Source organism: Leptonychotes weddellii, chromosome 6, assembly GCF_054177405.1.
Source record: "Leptonychotes weddellii isolate Sample4059 chromosome 6, ASM5417740v2, whole genome shotgun sequence".
In the NCBI taxonomy this organism is placed as follows: domain Eukaryota; kingdom Metazoa; phylum Chordata; class Mammalia; order Carnivora; family Phocidae; genus Leptonychotes; species Leptonychotes weddellii.
The window spans coordinates 68,255,842-68,272,343 of NC_138374.1; the positions used below are offsets into that span (position 1 = coordinate 68,255,842).

Sequence of the window (16,502 nt, forward strand, 5' to 3'; positions counted from 1 at the left end):
CCATCTTTTCTTCCTTCCTTTCTTTTTCTTTTCCTTTGACTCTAAGAATACCTTCTGATTTTCTCTGTTATATCAACCATTTAAACAGGTAAAAACATTTTTATCTAGAATTATAGTTGATCATTATGAGAAAGGCCTCTTTGAGTACTTGACCTACCATATTTCTTGAAAGAGAAGCTCATTGCCCAGTTTTTTTTGTTTGTTTTTCTTTGTGTTTTTGTTTTTTAAAGATTTTATTTATTTATTTGACAGAGAGAGTCAGTGAGAGAGGGAACAGAAGCAGGGGGAATGGGAGAGGGAGAAGCAGGTTTCCCACTGAGCAGAGAGCCCGATGCGGGGCTCGATCCCAGGACTCCGGGATCATGACCTGAGCCGAAGGCAGACGCTTAACAACTGAGCCACCCAGCTGCCGTCATTGCCCAGTTTTAGCAAAGTAGTAAGCAATACATCTTTTTGACTGGCGATCAAATTCATTATGCTTTATGATTGAGTTGAAGGCTCCATGGCTCAATAGTGAAGTTCGTTTTTTTCTATCTCAGTTAAATACCCATCAAAGGAATTTCACTGTGAGGAAAAATGACTGGGAATGTTACTTATTTTATAACTAAAGTATAACTTTCATCATATGTAAAGAAGGCTCAAGCAATCAACTCTCTTTATCTACCAACTGAACTTAAATATCATTACTGTGATGTTGTCAGGTTCAATTAGATAGTGAATTTGCAAAACCATGATGGAAGGTATACTTTTATATTAGAGTAAGTCAACACAATTTTACATTCCTTCATAAAAAGCTCCACAAAGATCAATGAATTAGTCACTGATTTTAATAAACTTTATCACTTTTACAACAAGATAGGTATTTTCCACATTGTGAAAACCTGAAGTAGATGCCTGGAGGTAAGCTAGTGATACAATAATATGGAGGCGACTAATACATTTGGTCTGCAAAAGCCGTTGAAATGTATTATATAACTCATAGTGTTATCGAGTCTACAGACATTCCGCATATTATTTTTAAAGTGATTTGAAGTCGATATCATTTGGGGGCACCTGGGTGGCTCAGTCAGTTAAACCACCCGACTCTTGATTTTGGTTCAGGTCATGATCTCAGGGTCATGAGATTGAGCCCTGTGTGGGCTCCATGCTCAGCACGGAGTCTGCTTGAGATTCTCCCCTTCTCCCTCTGCCCCTTGCCCCTGCCTACTCTCTCTCTTTCTCTCTCAAATAAATAAATGAATAAATAAATAAGATCTTTTAAAAATTGATATCATTTGAAAATGTGTTCATCATTGATTTCACAGTTAGGCACTTTATATAAAATGTATCCTCATTAAAGATGTACAAAATGGTCCTTTCACTAGTGTTTCATAAATTTTATTTTTTTTATTATGTTATGTTAATCACCATACATTACATCATTAGTTTTTATGTAGTGATCCATGATTCATTGTTTGCGTATAACACCCAGTGCTCCATGAGCTTTAATATAAAAATTTTGTCCTGTATTTAAGAAGCTATTGTTTAAATAGGAGTACATTAAAAAGCATTTGATAGCATTATACATGGATTTGGTAATCTCGTTTTTGAATCATAGTCAATATAAATTTATTTATTTAAGGTTTTATTTATTTGCAGGGAGAGAGAGAGAGAAAGAGCCCGCAAGTGGGGGAGGAGCAGAGAGGAAAGGGGAAGGACACGCAGGCTCCATGCTGAACAAGGAGCTCTACGCAGAGCTCAGTCCCAGGACCCCAAGATCATGACCTGAGCTGAAGATAGACACTCAACCGACTGAACCACCCAGGCGCCCCTAAGTGTAACTATATTTATAACCCAAGGTTTGACCAGCTGTTCTTTTACTGCGGTCACATTATCTGTCAAGATGCTTTTATAGCTCATCTTGAAGGAAATAAAACACATATATCCTTCTTTAATGCTTGCTGCATTATTGGTAATTCTCTCTTTTTAGCTCTAAAAAATTGGATGTAAAACCAAGTTGTCATGCTTCATAAAAATAATCTGATGTTGAGTAACACAATCAAATGGCTAAAACATGATTAAACAGAACTGAGGGTTGTACAATTAAAAATAAAAATTTCGGGCGCCTGAGTGGCTCAGTTGGTTAAGCATCGGCCTTCGGCTCAGGTCATGATCCCGGGGTCCTGGGATTGAGCCCCGCATCAGGCTCCTTGCTCGGTGGGAAGCCTGCTTCTCCCTCTGCCTGCCACTCCCCCTGCTTGTGCTCTCTCTTTCTCTCTCTGGCAAATAAATAAAATCTTAAAAAAATAAATTTAAAAATAAAAATTTCTGCTCTATATTATCCTAAATTATGTCCTCCTAAAAGAAACCACTTTTAAAAGTTGTCTTCATCTGGGGGGCACCTGAGTGGCTCAGTCGGTTGGGCATCTGCCCTCAGCTCAGGTCATGATCCCAGGGTCCTGGGTTCGAGTCCCGCATTGGGCTCCCTGCTCCGCGGGAAACCTGCCTCTCCCTCTCCACCGCTTGTGCTCTCTCGTGTGTGCACGTGCTCTCTCTCTCTCCCTCCCTCAAATAAATAAAATAAATGTCTTAATCTTTTTAATAAAATTTACATACCATGCATTTATGTCCATTCCTTAATTTCAGATATTTGTTAACTACTAAAGAATTTAGCTTATGGAAACATACCCTCCTCTTCGTTCACTGCTCTCAAATTTTGTGTTTCGTGGTTATTTTTATTTATATGATATATTTTAAAATTACGTCTTAATCTGTCAATATTAGAAATTATATTTTAGCGTTTTAGTAAGCCTACAATTTGGTCACCGTCTGCAGTCTCCTTTTCACTTACCAGCTGCTATTACAATATTATTTCAAGAATACTGACTATGTTATTTATGATATTTATATTCCGGTCAGTAACTATAATTCAGTATTTTCCATTTTTTCCTGTATGTTTATTCTGAAGGGAAAACTAGTGGACAGCATTTACACAATTATGATTATTAAAATATTAATATATGCATAACATATGATACTAAAACAGTCAAAAAGGTGTTTTAGCCAAAATCCACTAACTCTGCTTCTCTAGGTGAATGATTCAGGGGAAAAACTTAAATGCATTCTATCTTGCATTCTTTTTTTTTAAATTTTTTATTTAAATTCCGGTCAGCCAACACAGTCTGTTTCAGGTGTCTCAGTACAAGTGTAGCACTGTTATAAAACCATTGACTATATTCCCTATGCTGTAGCTTTTGTCCCCATGACTTATTCACTGCATAACAGGAAGCTTGTACCTCCCACTCTGTCACCCACGATGCCCATCCCCCCACCACCGTCCCCTCTGCCAGCCATCAGTTCATTCTCTGTATTTATGAGCCTGTTTCTGATTTTTGTTTGGTTATTCATTTATGTTGTTTTTCAGATTCCACATATAAGTGAAATCATATGGTATTTGTCTTTTTCTGTCTGACTTATTTTACTTAGCATAATACCCTCTAGGTCTATCCATGATGTTACAGATGGCAAGATCTCACCCTTTTTATGGCTGATATGCCCTTGTATTCATATTACCTCTTCTTTATCCATTTACCTATTGATGGACACTTGGGTGGCTTCTGTATCTTGGCTATTGTAAATAACGCTGTGTTAAACATAGGAGTGAATATATCTTTTCGAATTAGTTTTCATTCTCTTTGGGTAAGAACCTAGTAGTGGTAATTACCTAGTATGGTAATTCTATTTTTGATTTTTTAAGGAACCTCCATATTGTTTCCACAGTGGCTGCACCAACTTAGATTCCCACCAAGAGTGCACAAAAGTTCCTTTTTTTCCACACTTGCCCACACTTGTTATTTCTTGTCTTTTTTTATTCTGGCCTTTGCAACAGATGTGAGGTGATATCTCATTGTGGTTTTGATTTGCATTTCCCTGATGATGAGTGATGTCCTGAGCCTTTTTTAAAAGGAACATTTGGAAAGGTGGCTGTCTTCTGAAAAACACTGTATATGGTAATGTCTATTTTGCCTGTTTCGATTTGATTTGTAGTTGTGTGTTCATAACCACGAGCCTTTAAAAATCTGGAGGTATTGATCTCCTTGCATTCAATATTGTTAATGTGAATGTCTGATTCTAGTATGAACCTTGTTAGTGTCCTGTTCTTTACCTTTTAGAGCATTTAGTGTCCTCTTGTCCTTACCTCACACACTTGTTTCAAGCTGTAGTGATTAAGGCAGTCTGGTACTGCCACAAAAACAGGCATATAGATCAATGGAACAGAATAAAAAACCTAAAATTAGAGCCACAACTCTATGGGTCAGAACTCTATGGTCAATGAATCTGCAACAAAGCAGGAAAGAATATCCAACGAAAAAAAGACAGTCTCTTCAACAAATGGTGTTGGGAAAACTGGAGAACAACATGCAAAAGAATGAAACTGGACCACTTTCTTACGCTGTACACAAAAATAAGTTTAAAATGGATGAAAGACCTAAATGTGAGACAGGAAACCATCAAAATCCTAAAGGAGAGCACAAGCAGTAACCTCCTTGACATTGGCTGTAGCAACTTCTTACTAGATACTTCTCTTGAGGCAAGGGAAACAAAAGCAAAAATAAACTGTTGGGACTTCATCAAGATAAAAACTTCTGCACAGCGAAGGAAACACAGTAATCTTTCATGTGAACTCACAACATCCACCATTTTGTTTTGTAGTGGTTAAGTGAAATTTCAGGCTCAAATAGTATATGGTAAAATTACAATTTTGTAAGTCAGTCTTTAACGATATGATGAATAAGACAAGAAGGACTAAATACGTACGAAGAATTACATGAAGGTCATATATTCAGGTTGTCATATTTCAGGTTTTTTTTGTATAAAAGGAATCAGAGTTCATCTTTATTTCAGTATGTATTTCATGTAAGCATTTGAGTATGTTTTCTACCAAATTTCTTGGTATAATTGATTAATGCTTTCACATTTCTTGTCAAAATCCTTGGGGGTTACATCAGAAACGATTCCTTATCTGTCATAGTCTTAATTATTTCATATCTTTATAGTCTAAATTTTCTTGCACATTTTTAGTGGATTTAAACTTATGGTCAAATTTATGCTTGTAAGATGTTTGTGAAACAAAATAAATGAAAAGCTAAAAATATTGATTATCAAAATGAAGACATTGAATTTTGATGAATTTATTTATGCCCGTGTGTGGCAAAGTGTTTTGAGAGCCCCAGAATTCAGAATGTTTCTCTACATGTTTGAATGAAGTTAATTTTCCAGAGAAAATATCCATACTCAACATTCATTCTCTAGCTTTCTTTACATGGATCTACTTCCAGGTACCCTTATTTTGAGAAGTAGAGAAGCACATAAATCAGAGGGTCCATGAAACAAAAGCAATTCAATTAGCAAGCACGCCTTTTCCTGATACTAAGATCAGAGAGAGATTTCTCTGGGGATTTGTCATAGGAAAAGCAGTATGTAGCATAAAAGCCACAAATGCCTTAGGGATGTTTCTTATACTAGCCCTCATTGCATGATGATGGCATCTAGCCAAAATGCAATTCTGTAAATGCTCTTGTATTAGGAGGTGGTAAAATTATGTGATCCAGGCTGCTGGTAAACTTACACTATGGATTAATTTGCAGATAGCTATTTAGAGTATTTAGAGATATGAGTGCAGTGCTTACCATTCAGAAATTTTCCCATAAATATTTGGCCTCTCAACTCGCTTTTCATAAATATTGAGCAATAGCCGATTTGACGTTATACATCCTGACAAGCAATTGGATTGCAACCTTTCCATATTGATGATTCAGTGCGGAATGTTATTCATTAACAGTCAGCTGATCTGGCTAAAAGAATAAAAGTGACTTGTGAAAGCTAAGGTACCTAAGAGGGAAATATGCCATGATAAGGAAAAAACAGCAATAACAACAAAAACTTAACACTGCACAGAGGTTGCCTAAGCAAATACAAAGGGGCAAATAGACATCTCTCCCCCGCCAAAAAAAATTACGAAGAAATCTATTTTCAAGATTTTTAAAATTTTGCTTTAATTCCAGTGTAGTTTACATAGTACAATATAGTGATCTAACAGTTCCATACATCACCTGGTGCTCATCAAGATAAGTATACTCTTAACCCCCTTTCCCTATTTCCCCCACCCCCCCACCCACCTCGCCTCTGGTGACCATCTGTTTGTTCTCTATAGTTAAGAGTCTGCTTTTTGGTTTGTCTCTTTTTCTTCCTTTGTTCCCTTATTTTGTTTTTTAATTCCACTTATGAGTAAAATCATATGGTATTCGTCTTACTCTGACTGACTTATTTCACTGAGCATTATATTCTCTAGCTTCATCCATGTCATGGCAAATGGCAAGATTTCATTCTTTTTGTGACAGTAATATTCCATTGTATATATATACCATGTCTTCTTTATCCATTCATCTATGGACGGATGCTTGGGCTGCTTCCATAATTTGGCTCTTGTAAATAATGCTGCAATAAACATGGGGTGCATATATCCTTTCAAATTAGTGTTTTTTGTATTCTTTGGGTAAACGGCTGGTAGTAATGACCATACTGAGATCTCAATGAGCACCAAACATTTGCCCCTGGACCAAAGACATTTTACATTTTTTATGCTGGGATATGTTTTAGGAGATAAAAGGGACACTTAAAATTAGAAAATTCCACAAAACATCTAGCTTCCATAATGTATTATAAAATACAGTTTAGAAAAAAAATTCTAGTTTCTTTAACATATTAGAAAATATGGCCACACTGGATTCACAATCTGTTATGATAGCATTTTGCTGGAGCTGTGCATGGTTTGTCTCATTTAGATGGTGCATGTTGCATCATGAGCCCTTATAGATATTAGCTTTCATGGCTCCTACCAAAAACATAGCTTAATAAATGCAAACTAGGAAGATTTTTTAATATTTTCTTTGATGTATGCTATATATACAATAAATTGCACATAAAATGCATTTATCCATCTTACTGTTGATACACATTTTTTATTCCAGGTTGTGTCTCTAAATAATTAAGCCACTATAAACATTAATGTACATGTCTGTTGATGGTGTATGGTCTCATTTCCATTAGGTAGATTCCTAGAAATGACACTGGTGTCTTAGGATATGTTTAGTAGACACTGCCATTTTTCCTAAAACAGCTTGCTAACCGTGTTTGAGAGTTTGTTTCTCATCTGTTATCGACAATTTGTTTACATATTGATTTTTAGTCTAGCACTGTAGGTATATAAGGGTATGTATCTCATTTTGATTTTCATTTGTAAATCACTGATTACAAATAACAAAGTCTTTTCTCATATCATTATGAGAACAAGGCATCATTTTCACTGAATTATCTGTTCAAAACTATTGCATATTTTTAAGAGAGACTTTCCTCTTTTTCTTATGAATTTGAAGGTATTCTTTATATATTTCAGATGCAAATCCATTGTATGACATATGAAAATTATTTAGGGGAACAAAAGTCCTTAATTTTAATGAAGTCAGATTATTTATTAAATAAAATGTTCATGCATGTTTTGTGTGATTTCCTGTCCTTTGATAAATCTGTGCTTATCTCAGGATTATGGAGATATTCTGTAATATTATGATCAGTAAGTTTTAGTTTTACTTTTCACATTCAGGAGAGCATTCCATCTGGAATTGATATTTGTTTATGCTGTAAGGTATTTTTCAAGATCTTTTTTCTGCTACGTATCAGTTAAATCCAGCACCATTTATTAAAAGACCATTCTTTCTCCAGCCACATTTCAGCTTTTTAAATCCAGTGACCATATTTATGTTGAAATGTGTCAGGAATCTATTTTTTTTTCCATTAGTTGGTTTGTGTATTCTGTTACCTGTACTGGTTTGTTTTATTTATAGTGGCATTATAAAGAGTCTTGATGTCTGATGTGATATGCCCTCCAATTTTATCTTCTTTAAAATTCTATAGGTTCTTCTTGGTACTTTTCAATTTCCTACAATTTGAAGAATCAGCTTTCAATTTTGACAAAGATGCCTATTGGGATTACATTAATACTATTGGTAAATTTGGCAAGGTATGAGATGTTTAGCAATATTGAGTCATTCAAATCTTGAACATATATTTCCGTTTAATTGGACCATCTTTAATTTGTCTCATAGATGTTAGATACCTTTTGGAGTAACACAATTTTAGATGTATTCCTCGGTACTTGATGTTTTCTGTTGTTTTTACAAGTGATTTCTTTTTAAATTTTATCCTTTATTTGTGACTACAGAGACTTTGTTTTCTTCAGCAAGCTTGTTGGTCAAATTCATTTATTTTGTTTAATATTTTATCTCAGATTCTTTGGAATTTGCTACATAAAAAGACAGCAAATAAAAATATTTTCACTTTATTCTCAGATAATTTTTTCTAGCATTTTTACAGAGAAGATCTAATGGTAATGATCTCCCTCAGTTCTTGTTTATCTGAGAATATCTTTATTTTTTCCTCCTTTTGAATGACCGTTCTGCTGGATATAGGATTCTGCATCAATATTTTTCTTTAGCATTTTGACTATATCAACTAACTGCCTTTGATCTCTAAAGTTTTTGTTGAGAAATCTGTTGATAATCTTGCTGAGGAGCCCTCCTATGATATGATTCACTTCTTCCTCGTCCTTCCAAAATTCTCTTTGTCATTGTCTTTTATTTTTTTTTATTTTTTTCTCTAAAGATTTTATTTATTTATTTGAGAGAGAGAATGAGATAGAGAGAGCACGAGAGGGAAGAGAGTCAGAGGGAGAAGCAGACCCCCCACTGAGCAGGGAGCCCGATATGGGACTCGATCCCGGGACTCCAGGATCATAACCTGAGCTGAAGGCAGTCGCTTAACCAACTGAGCCACCCAGGCACCCTGGCATTGTCTTTTAACAGTTTGATTACCATGTGTCTCATTGTGGGTGTCTCTGATTCATCATACTTGGAGGTCATTAAGCTTCTTGGATGTTAATATTCACATTTTCCTTCAAATTTGGGAAGTTTTCAGCCATTATTTTTTCAAATATTGTGTTTCTTCTTGGCATCTTTTTTTGTGGGACTCCCATGATGCATATGTTGGTCCACTTGATGGTGTCCCACTTGTTTCTCAGGCTCTATTCACTTTTCTTTAGACTTTTTTTCTTTCTATTCCTCAGACTTGATACTTTTCATTGTCCTATCTTCACATTCACTGATTTTTTCATTTACATGCTCAAATCTGCCTTTGAATCTCTTCAGTGAATTTTTCACATCAGTCCTTGCACTTCTCATCTCCAGAATTTCTTCTTCGTTTATTTCATGTTTTCTATTACTTTTTTGATATTTCCATCTTGTTCATACATAATTTTCTTGACTTTCTCCATGACTTCCTTTAGCTCTTTGAGTATCTTTAAGATAATTGTTTCAAAGTTTTTGTCTAATAGATTCACTATCAGATCTTTTTGAGGGACAGTTGTGTTGGTTTATTTTTTCCTTTGAGTGGGCCATAATTTGCTATTTCTTTGTATGCCTTGAGATTTTAGGTTTAAAACTAGACATTTGAATCTAATAATGTAGTAACTCTGGAAATCAGATCCCCCCATTCCTACCTTCCCTAGGGTTTGCTGTGGGTTTTGTTTATTTTACTGTTGTAGACTCTCTAGGCTGAAGATCAGGATTAAGTGTAAAGGTAATGTCTTCTCAGGTCTTTTCTGAGCCTGCGTTTTCCCATGGTCATGCACAATGTCTTTCTAATTCCCCCTGCATATGCAGCAGCTTTTGAATGTCCCAGTCTTCAATGTCTGGCTCCCAGAGGGATAAAAGAGAAAAATGAAGATGAAGGAAAGATGCTAGCCCTTTAAATGCTATGAAAGTCACTTTAAATGCTCTGGAAGGGAGAAGGGCTTGCAACAGTGGGAGGAGGTTCAACAACAATGGCTGCCCCTGTGTCTGTCTGCATGTCTGATAACAATCAGTTACCACATTCCCAATATTTGGAGGACAGTGCCCTTTTTTCCCATCCTGGCTCCCACATGCTCTGTACAGCTGACCCTGAACCATGTATGTAGTTGTCTGCCATAGGAGACAGGTAGCTACTACTGTGCTAAGAACTGAATGACCACATTTAACTGTAACTTGCCACCCAAGCTTTCTCCTGGAAGATGCAAGCCTTCAATCTACTCAGAGTTCCAAAATAGTTAAAGCAAACAGATTCTACTAATGCAATTGTTGTCTAGGTAGGGAGACAGAATCCTGCTCTTTCTATTGCATCTTCCTAGAATTACTTCAAACAATTTTCTTAAAATCCTTTTTTTCCCCTCAGATACTGAAAAAAATATGTTCAAATATCCTATTTGGTTTTCACATCTATCTACTTCCCTTTTTATTTTTGTCAGTTTTTACTTTCCTAGACAGGTTAAGCGATTGATTTAATTCAGTCATATACTGACTCAGCTGTGCGTGAGATTGCATGTCTGTTAGGGCTCTGTTTACCTCTAAATAATTTCCACTACTAGAGCTTCATCAACTGAAAATGTCATCCACATCAGAAATTGAGGCTATCACCAGAGTATTACTTGCTGCAGAGGTCCTAACTCTAAGCCTTCAGCTCTGCTTTTTGGAAACTTTCTGTTTTGTCCCTTAGGTTAATGTCCTAAATAGCTTCTGAAATTAACAAACATTTTTGAGGGGAAAATTGGCAGACTGAAACCTTAATTCACCACTCTTCTTTTCTCGGTAGAATTCTGGATCCTCAACTCTTAATGTGTCATTGTTACTGTTATTATTGTATTCTCTCCAGCCTCAGATGATTATTGAAGGCTATATTGATTTAGTCACTTATTTTAATGTCTTTGTCCAAATCTTGGGAATGTCAGTCTCTTGCCTTGTGCACAAAAATAACCAGTGTTCTTATGGAAGAGTGACTGCCGAGTTGTTTACCTTTCTCCATGGAAATGCCTTCTGCAGTATTTTGTGCCTTTAATTTTTGATGTCCCAGCATGGCTATGAGAGCACTTGAACAGGGAGAGAGAGAAAGAGGCCAGCCTCAAGTAATCCTGTTGCCATTTATGACCTAGCCGCAAAAGCTATGCAGCGTCATTTCCTGTGGAGTTTATTGATCAAGGCAGTTACACAGCTCCATCCAGTTTATGGGGAAGGAAACATAGATCTACCTCTCAATGGGAAAGTGGGAGTTAGGATAAATATTAGTACAGCTATCTTTGAAAATTACATTCTGCAATATCTAGGTTATTGTGATCATTAATTTTATATGTCATCTTGACTGGGTAAAGATGCCCAGATAGCTGGTGAACATTATTTCTGGGTGTTTCTGTGAGTGCATCTCTAAAAGAGATAAGCATTTGAATCAGTAGACTTTTTTTTTTTTAAGATTTTATTTATTTGAGAGAGAGAGAATGAGAGAGAGAGAGCATGAGAGAGGGGAGGGCCAGAGGGAGAAGCAGACTCCCTCCGAGCAGGGAGCCCCATGCGGGACTCGATCCTGGGACTCCAGGATCATGACCTGAGCTGAAGGCAGTTGCTTAACCAACTGAGCCACTCAGGCGCCCCGAATCAGTAGACTTAGTAAAGAAGATTGCCTTCACCAATGTGGGTGAACATCTTACAATCCCCTGAGTGCTTGAACAGAATAAAAAGGTGGAATAAGGGTGGATTTTCTTTCTCTGCTAGAGCTGAAATGTCTGTATTCTCCTGTCCTCATAAATGGGTGCTCCCGGATCCATCTTGTGCCCCCCTACTTGCACGCTCCTCGTTCTTGAGGCTTCAGACTCAGACCAGGACTTATGCCATCAGCTACCCTGTTCTCAGGCTGTCAGACTCGGACTGAACTATACCACTGGCTCTCCTGGTTCTTCACTTTGCAGGTGGCAGATCATAGGACTTCTCAGCCTCCACATTTGTGTGGGTCAATTCCTATAATAAATCTTTCTCTATCTATCTATATCCATACCTATTGGTTACCCAGAATATGATCTTTCTACATAGATCAAGTAAAAATTGACTTACCAATAAGGGAGATATCACTTTAAAATAGAAATAAAGGGGCGCCTGGGTGGCTCAGTTGGTTAAGCGGCTGCCTTCGGCTCAGGTCATGATCCTGGAGTCCCGGGATCGAGTCCCACTCAGGCTCCCCACTCAGCAGGGAGTCTGCTTCTCCCTCTGACCCTCCCCCCTCTCATGCTCTCTCTATCTCATTCTCTCTCTCAAATAAATAAATAAAATCTTAAAAAAAAATAGAAATAAAAACACAAGTTTCCAATCTTAAATTTTAAAGCTGGTGTCAAGTTAAAGCAACAGCAAGATAGGTAGCTACAAGATTCCCTTTAGCTTTAGGGAGACTATAATTCACCAAAATGTTTATATCCCTAAGATGATTTATTTATACTATGCCTCTGAATTTTCCTATTGTCTGGAAAAATAGTTCCTATTGTTGACAAATAAAAGGAACAGTAACCAGAGCTAATAAACCTTAGGTAAATGGCTCTGAGCAGGTATTAGCTGCAGATTTATGCCTTGTCACATGGCCATTAACACAATTATATCTTACTACTTATGGAGCAGCTTTTGGTTGGAAATTTCTATCCTCAGCCACCAGTAGACTTATATGTGTGATGTTAACTAGTCTCTGTGTGAATATGTGTGTTTGTGTGTGGCATAAATTGTAGAAGTTCATTGATTACTCTCTTTACCCCAGTCAGAATAATGAGAGAGAAAAATAATCATTACTTAAATGAGAATGAAATTTCAGGATCAAAATCTATGTTATATCTTTCCCTTTAAATCATCAAACCCCTTCTTCTCAGGCTGCTTCTCCTTTCCACCTCTCAGTACTTTTCTTTCAGGGTTGCCCTTTAGATTGCCTATTACTTCCTTTTTCAATTTATTTTCCAGTTCTACAAATTTTGTATGACCCTCCTACCCCTCATATGATCCTTTTCTTCTTTCTTTTTTGGAATCCTATTGGTATTTATTTTCTATAAAAATCAGCCATGTGATTTAGGCTAATTTGAATTCAAAACTTCCAACTAATACGTTTACTTGGTTTCTTGTTACGTATTATTCCATTTAATTAAACTGTTTTAAAACATAGATTTTTTGTCTCAAGATGAACCATGAGAGACTATGGACTCTGAGAAACAAACTGAGGGTTCTAGCGGGGAGGGGGGTGGGGGGATGGGTTAGCCCGGTGATGGGTATCAAGGAGGGCACGTATTGAATGGAGCACTGGGTGTTATATGCAAACAATGAATCATGGAACACTACATCAAAAACTAATGATGTAATGTATGGTGATTAACATAACATAAAAAAAAATCAGTTCCTTTTTCCACATAAGGAAGAATGCAGAATAATTATGTTAGTCTTCTGGCACTAGTATTAATAGAATGCGACCAATTTCTTTTTTGATAAATTTAGCAAAGTTACCCTCTGTAGATAACATGGCAGAAAAAAAATGCTTTTTCTCACGCCTCTTTATACATACTCTGTCAAGGCTATATCCTGTGAATTATCCAAGTTCATAGTCTTGGGGTTTTCTTTTTGTATTTTATCCAATTATCTCCTTTTTGTATATTCAATTTGCTTACAATTCTGAATATTTGTTTAAAGTTTCATCTTCTTCCTGAAATGGTGGGCTTTAGATATCATTAGTTATTCTTTTTTTCTGAATAACTCTTATTTTTATATTCAGCTATATGCACATTTGTTAGGTACTTTTGGTCCCTCCTTCCCGATTCAGAAGTGTTGGCCATAAAGACACCAAGGTAATTTGAACATAGAACTAAGGTGACCTGGGGTGCCTGGGTGGCTCAGTCCATTAACCATCTGCTTTTGGCTCAGGTCATGATCCCGGAGTCCAGAGATCAAGACCCGCATGGGCTCCCTGCTCAGCAGGGAGTCTGCTTCTCCCTCTCCCTCTGCCCCTCCCCCTGCTTGTACTCTCTCTCTCTCAAATAGATAAAATCTTAAAAAAAATTAAACTAAATTAAAAAAAGAACTAAGGTGACCCATAAATTTTATTTTCTAGTTAGTTTTTCATTAAAACAGGAAAAATCCATATTTTTAGGACCAACTATTTAATTTATTGACCTCACATATGTGTATATTTAGCACTGCTTTATCTCTTGGGGCATTTAAATTGAGTACACCCTAAAACGTACCTGACTGTTTTGTCCTTCTTGCACAATTCTAAAGAAGTATATTCCTGACTGGTACAGTTTCAAGGCTCTGTAATGTTGGCTTTGGTTTTATTTATATTACCCAAGGCCATAGTGCAGAGGCCATTAATAATAGAAATGTGCAAAGCATGAGCTGAAGCTCTCTCTACATGTTAAAATCTTAATTTTTCCAACAAACCAACTTTGTTCTCCTTCAAAGTTGTTTGGCATTTCAAACTCCTTTGTATATCCATAAAAATTTTGCAATTAATTTGTCAATTTTTTGAAGGATGCCTCTTGCAATTTTGATTAGATTTGCATTGAAGTTAAGAATCAATTTAGGGCGCCTGGGTGGCTCAGTTGGTTGGGCGACTGCCTTCGGCTCAGGTCATGATCCTGGAGTCCCTGGATCGAGTCCCGCATCGGGCTCCCTGCTGGGCAGGGAGTCTGCTTCTCCCTCTGACCCTCCCCTCTCTCATGCTCTCTCTCTCTCATTCTCTCTCTCTCAAATAAATAAAATCTTTTAAAAAAAAAAAAGAATCAATTTAGAGAGAGTAGCCATCTTAATAGCACTCAATATTTCCAACCACCTAAGATAGTACATTCTGCATTTATTTAAGCCTTCTTACTATGGCACAACAGCATTTTGTTACTTTCAGTCTACAGGTTTTTCACATCTTTTTCTCAGATTTATTCCTAAGTCATTCATATTTTTAGGTTATTATACATTTAAAATTTCAATTTCCAATTTTTTATTGCTGGTATATGTAAATTTTTGTATGTTGATCTTGTATCCTGCTGCTTGCTAAACTCATTTATTAGTTTTGGTAGCCTTTTTCTAGGTTTTCAGATTTTCTACAGACCAGAAATCAGCAATCTTTTCCTCAATAGGACTGTATAAGATATATTGGACGGTGCAGGCCATAATATTTCTTCCCAATTGCTCCATTCCATCATTGTGGTATGAAAGCAGGTAGAGACAATCATAACTGAATGAGTGTGGTTGTGTTGCAATATTATGTTGATTAATTTTTGAATATTAAATGAACCATGAATTTCCAGGATAAATCCTATTTCTTCACAATGCATACTATTGTATTTATGAGTGATTGGAATCTACTTGTTCAACTCTTGTTTGGAATATTAGCATCTGTGTTCATGAAGGTTGCCAGCCTGTAGTTTTCCCTTCTATTAATGTTCCTGTCTCGTCTTAGTGTCAAAATAATGTTAATATTATATAATGAGTTAGAAATTATTTTCCTTCTCTTTAATTATCTGGATGAGTTTGTGTAGAACTTTTCCTATTTCTTTCTGAGATGTTGGGTAGAATTAGCCAATGAAGACATCTGAGCCCTAAGTTTTCTTTGTGGGAAGATTTTTTTTTTTACCTATAAGTTCAACTTCTTTGATAGATATAGTGCTACTCAGAATATCTCTTTATTCTTTAAGGGAACTTTGGTAATTTGTGTTTTTAAAGAATTTGGTCATTTCAGTCATAGTTTCAAATTTAATGGCATGAAATTATTCACAATATTTTCTTGCTATTCGTTAAAAATCTGTAGCAGATGTCATGGTGTGACCCCTCTCATTCCTGACATTAGTTCTTCCTGTCATCCCTTTTTCCTCATCAGTTTGGCTAGAAATTTATCAATTTTATTGGTTTCCTCAAAGAGCCAATTTCGTTTCTTTATTTTTTTCTAGTTTATGGTATGACTAATTTATACTCTATTACTTCCTCGTCTCCACTTACTCTGGGTTTAATTTGCTCTCTTTCCCAGTGTTGTAAGATGAAAAGTGAGATCACTGTTTTGAGACTTTTTTTTTCTAATATGGGCCTTTTTTGCTATAAATTTTTTATAAATAATATTAAAGTGGCATCCCACAAATATTTTGATTTCATTTGCATTCCAACTGAAGTGCCTTTTAATTTCCCTTTGGTTTTCTTCATTCATCTATTTGTTACTTAAATGTTTGTTATTGAACTTTGAAATATTTAGGATTTTCCAATTGTCTTCCTCTTATTGATTTATAATTTGGTCCCATATTGGTCAGTTAACATATTTTGTAAGACTTGGATCCTTTTAAATTTATTGAGATTTGATTAATGGTCTAAAATAGATCTTATCTTGGTAAGTATTCCATGTGTACTTACAGCAAATGAGTATTCTGATATCCATAAATGTTAATTAGGTCAAACTGCTTTATAGCACTGTTGAAGTTTCTTTTTTCTTTTTTTGTAGTTTTTAATTTTATTATGTTATGTTAGTCACCATACAATACATCATTAGTTTTTGATGTAGTGATCCACGATCCATTGTTTTCGTATAACACCCAGTGCTCCATG

At 36.0% G+C, this 16,502-nt stretch overlaps 1 pseudogene; it reads left to right on the forward strand.

Annotated features, from left to right (window-relative positions):
- LOC102728819 (mitochondrial intermediate peptidase-like) overlaps positions 1-16,502 on the forward strand; it is a 66,417-nt pseudogene that overhangs the window by 45,668 nt on the left and 4,247 nt on the right.